Source organism: Chrysochloris asiatica, unplaced genomic scaffold, assembly GCF_000296735.1.
Source record: "Chrysochloris asiatica unplaced genomic scaffold, ChrAsi1.0 scaffold00063, whole genome shotgun sequence".
Classification (NCBI taxonomy): Eukaryota; Metazoa; Chordata; class Mammalia; order Afrosoricida; family Chrysochloridae; genus Chrysochloris; species Chrysochloris asiatica.
The window spans coordinates 15,696,390-15,702,762 of record NW_006408581.1 but is presented as its reverse complement, the minus strand read 5'-3'; positions in this window follow the sequence as shown (position 1 = coordinate 15,702,762).

The window sequence follows — 6,373 nt, the reverse complement described above, 5'->3', positions numbered from 1 at the left end:
TTCAGAGTTAATATAAGATGATTAATTATTATTTGAAAGCCCAGTATAGTAAGTTAACTACAGAAAGAAGCATCAGGGATTGATTAGCTGAAAAATCAGTAAATTCCATGATAAAAATTTGATTCTATTCAAACCAGCTTAAAGAAATGGATAATTTGCACATATGATGATGTCCCAGGAGACAATGATTTCCTACAAGCTTCATCCCGGAACAAGACTCATTTCTACTGACAAGTATTACTTGATCGATAGACTTTGCATTTACCACAAGAAATGACCTTTCATGGTTAATATGTAACTGATTATTGTTCTTCCTCTATAATAGTCTACATTTTACACTAGAGAAACACACTGTGTACACTTAGCACCCTAAAACACTAAAACATGACAAGTGCTGATAGTATACATTCATACTATTGTGTTTGACTTTGTACAATGGTTATGGTACATCTATATTGTGCAAACCCACTGTTTCCGTTCTTGTTGAGTTCAATATAACTTTTACATAATATTTCGGAAGGAATCGTCAAAGACATTCTTTTTAGAGTCCTGCTACCCACAAGGTTGGTAGTTCAAACCCACAGCTACTCCTTGGAAATGAGTCAGAACTGACTCGATGTACTCAGCAACAAACAGCAAAACATTAAAAAAAAAAAAAAAAAGCCTCTAATGATGACAATTGAGATGTTGAATGATAATGTATGTGGAAAAGAAAGTACTCCATTCTAATGAAAGCAAATTACTCTAAAATCTTTGTTGTGGAAAATTAAAACTAATGACATGTTCATGCTGCAATGCAAAATTGCCTGTAACCTAATTTCCCAGTGTGAGATGCAGTTTATTTTCAAACTTAAATAACTTGTCCATTTAATAATTTGCTTTTGCCCATTACTGCAAAAGAGCCCTTTAAAACAGCCAACTTTCTATTCCATTAATTGTCAAGAACCATCCAAGGGAGTTTCATTTATTTCCCCTGTGATAATTTTATTTTTCCCCCCTATGATAAATTTAACAGTTTAAACTATTTAAAATTATTCATATAACTGAGCACTCTAGCTATTTAATAAACGCAAATAAATGTTGCTGTCTTATTTCGTTGAAAATGGCTTGGGACCTGTTTTTTTCTTGATTCGATAAAGGTTTCCAGTGGCAACGGAATTAGCCAGGTAAGGGAAGGTCTTTGAGCAGGTTCAGTCACACTCTATTGTGTGTGATAGTATCTAGTGAAGTTTTTAGATTATCCTGCGGAGGGAACAAAGCTAGGTTACACTCTCTCCAGCTCCGGGGTAAACATAATTGTTCTTCATCCCTGCTGGCTGGAACGAAGGCACTGTGGCACTGCTGCAAAGCTAATTGCTACCATAATTAAAGGGGGGTGGGGATTGAAGGGTTGGGGAACAACAGAAATGACTGGAAATGTGCTAAATGTGCTAATTCAGTATGGTTTAAACCTCAGAGAGATGATTTCCCTCCTATACAGGCTTGGTAGGTTCCACTTATAGCTTTAAATCATGAATTCCAATGTTAATTTAACATTGAAAAAATTTCACTTAAGTTGGAAAGTAGAAGCTAGTTACCAGATGTAAGTGTTTAGTATTCCAGCCAGGTGGGTAGAAAGCCTCATTTTTGGGTTTAATACAATCTACAATAACAAATGCAATCACTTGGAAGGTTCCTGTTTATTAGGGCAGACCTTGTTCCCCGCACTGGCTTTGCCCCATACCATTTCATAAAATACGCAACTTTCAAACCTTCTCCACACACGGCGATTTCACTCTGCTGTTGAGAAATTCTTCCGCATATCTAACTAAAGAGCCCTATCTGCAGTTTAGCAATCTCATTTCCTCACACCTTCAGTGGAATTTAACTTTCTATATTGACACAAAGTTTTCTCAAAACACAACAAAACAAAGGAAATAAACTTAATGCCACAAAGTGAATATGCGATGGCTTTAAAAACCAAACCAAACACCCAACTCTTTTCCTTCTCTCCAAACCGTACTGAACTCAGATTATTTATTTAGATTCAAATTTAAAAACAAGAGTTCAGGATTCACCATTGTTCAAGTTGTGGGTTCCCATAGGTTGCTTCTAAAGAGAAACAGACTTCTGAACTACCAGGGTGATAATGGGTAACAGGTTAGCAAACACATTCAGTTATAGCTTTACCATTTGTTACAAGTTTTTTAAGGGAAAATAAAATACTATTAAGATTGAAATCTTATTCTTCAATCGAATAACTATTCTGAATTATGAGTATTAATGAGAACAGTCATAATTATAGCTTTTTGCTACTTGGCCTAAAATAATCGTTCTACTATAATTAGATTTGAAAGGGAACTAGAAAAGACTTTCAATAAAATGCTGTTCCAAAGTCCCTCCAAAACTGCTTGCCTGTAATTAAGGTGCATTTACAAATCTGATATTCCTTAAAAGAAGTATTAACATTACAAAGACCAATTATTCATGGTCAAACAAAGGAGATTGGGATTCTCTGATCAAAGCAGTAATCTCTTTTACAATTGTTATTTTTGAAGTATCTTCAAACAGGACAAACATACGTTGTCTATGTAAACAGGTATGGCTATGGGCTAATTTGCTGCTTCCAGGATTAAATGCTTTTCCCACAGGGCTCAAACTTAGTTTTGAGCTCCAAACCCTAAACTGCTGATGTTAAGGAATTTTTTGTTAAGTGCCATGGAGTTGACTCATAATGATCCTGTATAGGGTTTCTGAGGTTATGTCTTTCCAGGAAGCAGAAAGCCTCTTCGTTCTCCCAAGGAGCATTTGGTGGACTCCAATCACTGACCTTGTGGTTTGTAGAGACCTGGTGGGGCGCTGTGGATTAAAGCGCAGTATTACAAGGTCAGTTTGAACCTCAAAGTCAGCGGTTGAAGCTCACCAGCTGCTCCTTGGAAATCCTACACAGGGTCACTATAAGTCGGAACCGACTCAACAGCACTTAACAACAACAAAGGTCATCTTCTGCCAATTGTCTGTCAGTTTGCAGTATTGTGGTGGCTAACACATAGTTGTGATGCTGGAAGCTAGGCCATCAATATTTTAAACACACAAGGTTGGCTTGAACCACAAGGTTGCTGGTTCAAACTCACCAGCTGCTCCTAGGAAACCCTATACATAGGGTCACTATGAGGCAAAACTGAATCAATGGCACTTAACAACAACAAGGTCCTGGTGTGGCGCTGTGGGTTAACATGTTGTTGTTGTTGTTAAGTGCCGTTGAGTCGGGTCCGACCCAACATACCAGACTGCAAAGCCGTTTGAACTGCAAAGTCAGTGGTACAAGTTCACCAGCTGCTCCTTGGAAACCCTAATCAGGGTCTCTATGGGTCGGAACTGACTCCACGGCACTTAACAACAACAAGGTCACTCAATAGTGGACAAGTTTCAACAGAGGTTCCAGACTAAGACAGGTTAGGAAGGAAAACCACATGATTGACTTCTAAAAATCAAAGTTGGCAGAGAAGTGTTTCATTCACAGTATCTCTGTGAGTCCGAACCGACTCCATGATACCTAACAACAAAGGTCACCGTATGTTTTTAATATAACCTTGTCCATTTCTCATTGCTGCTTGTTTTTTAAAAATGTCAAAAGCTTTCTAAATGATCAAAGGCTGACAGGCATGGACATTAAGTGAAAGAGTACTGAATCTGCGTTGAGAAAACTTGAATTTGAGTTAGACTTGGGTCCGTTTCTAGTTGTATGTTGTCGTTACGTGCCGTGGATTTGGTTCCAACTCATAGCAACCCTGTACAGGGTTTCCAAGGCTGTAAATCTTTACAGGAGCAGAAAGCCTAATCTTTCTCCTGTGGAGCAGCTGGTAGTTTTGAACTGCTGATCCTGATGAGAGCAGCCCGATTCGTAACCACTATGCTACCAGCATGATTTTCTAGCAGTATGGGCACGAACAAATTCCTTAACAATTCAACATTTCCTGACATGTAAATAAGGATAATAGCAGCTGAGGTGACTAGGTTGTTTAGAAGGCTAAATGAGGCCTCAGGATATGAGGCCTTTGTAAACACTGAAGCACTATCTAAACGTGAAGTGCTTTAATTTACATAAGAATATATGTTTTAAAACTTCATTGTGTCTCTGGATAAACATCCTTTGAGTCCCAAAGAGTAAAACAACAAAACAAAACAAAAAGCCATTAACACATTATAACAACTTATGCTAAATGTACTTCATGAAATTCTGGCTCTGTGGTTCAGGAAAGTTAAACAGGTTTGTTTGTTTCTTTCCTTCTTTTTAAGGGATGCTCAGAATTCTTTGACTCACCAAGAGAATCACAGTAGTGTGAAATGTATGTCAAACATTTGACAAAAGAACTTCTTTAGCCAGAGGCTGTTAGAAGGACTGATGTTCCTCTGAAGAGACATTGGGAATCACATTGTCTTCTGTACTAAAGCTGTGGGCCCAACTTGTGCTGCTGGTTAGGTTGAGTGTTGTTATTGTTAAGTGTCATGGAGTCAATTCCGACCCATAGCAACCCTCTATAGGGTTTCCAAGGAGCAGCTGGTGAGTTTGAACCACCAACCTTGAAGTTCAAACGACTTTGCAGTCTAGTCTGACCCATTAGCCCATAGAGCCACACCAGGACTCCTGGTTTGGGTGGAGACACTTAAATACTCCAGAAATCTTTTTGGCCTATACAATTTGGTACAAGTGAACCATGGTTGTAGAGTATCGTAAAATAGACAGTGTAAAGAGATTGTAAAAGTTAGCTACTTTGAGACAATACAGGAGTGTGTAGCAGTCCCACCATTTATAAACCTAGAGACTAAGTACATTTTTCATTTATAGAAGCTGGTATAACTCACTCCTCAGAAACCCTATGAGTTTGAACAGAATCACTGCTATGGTTGGAACCAACTTGACGGCAGTTAACAACAATAACAACAACAAAGGTGGCAAAACAGAGATAATATTTATCCAAAGATTGTGGCCACAATTCAATAAATGCATAGCACAGCTGTGTAATAAATAGTTGTTGTTAAATGCCATCTAGTTGGTTCCGATTCACAGTGAGTCTGTAGAAGATTTCAGAGAAGCAGCTGGTAGGTTTGAACTGCTGCCCTTGTGGTTTGCAGTACAGTGCTTATCCTATAGTACCACACAAGGAGTCCTATCAAATGGTTTTTGTTTTTGTTAAGTGCCCTTGGTTCCAACTCATAGCAACCCTGTACAGGGTTTCCGAGGAACAGCTGGTGGGTTTGAACTGCCAACTTTGTCGTTCACAGTCCAGTGTAATTTAATAAGTGGTGGATTTAATTTTTTTCTTTCTCTTTTTTAGGAAATGGCTGAGTTAAAAGCGTGACTTTGCTTACATCACATGGAAAGTCAGTGGCATTGCTAGAAAGGGCTATGATTTTGGAAACTCCTCACGATTAAGGAGCTCTGGTAGCATAGTGGGTACAAATTGAGCTGCCAACCTCCCAGTCAGCAGTATGAAACTACCAGCTGTTCCATGGGAGAAAGATGGGGCTTTCTGCTCCCGAAAGGATTTACAGCCTCGGAAACCCTGTACAGGGTCACTATGAGTTGGAACTGACTCCATGGCACATAACCACCACCTCACGATTAAATTTGACTCCACTTCTATAGAATAGATTATAAAAGAAACTCTTTGTAAGAATGAAAGTAATTAGTCCTAGGAACTAATATTATTTCAATAATAAGAAGTTGAGGGGTCCTGGTGTGGCGTGTGGGCTAATGCTCTAGACTGCAAAGACTATTTGAACCACAAGGTTGGAGGTTCAAGCTCACCAGTCACTCCTCAGAAACGCTGTACAGAGTCAATATGTGTCGGAACCAACTTGGAGTCACTTGACAAGAACAACAACAAACTAAAAACAACTACTTTTCTTTTTTGATGGAGCTATTAGACTGGTAAAAGCCCAAGGAGCATGTTAAGTGTTTGGCTTTTAACCAAAAGGGAGTCAGTTTGAGCCCACCAGATGCTCCAAAGGAGAAATGTCCTGGTGATCTGCTTCCGTTTCTCTCAAGATGACAGCCTAGGAAACCCTCTGGGGCAGCTCTACTCTGTCCTATGGCAGGAGGAGTTGGAATCTGCTGACCTTGCACAACATTAGATTGGTAAGCAGCCAGGAGGGATGCCAGAAGCATGAGGAAAAATATCCTTAGTTATTCTTGCAGACGAGATAATGTGATATGTAAATTAGGTAACAATCCAGTAAAATTAATTTACAGCTAGTTGAAAAGCCATACCTAGTGATTGATTTTAACCTAAATGGAAATGTTTAACGTATATCACAGGGCTCCCTATTTGATTTTCACATGATCAACATTTTAGCAGTGATTTGAAAGAAGACACAAGTTGGTGCTATA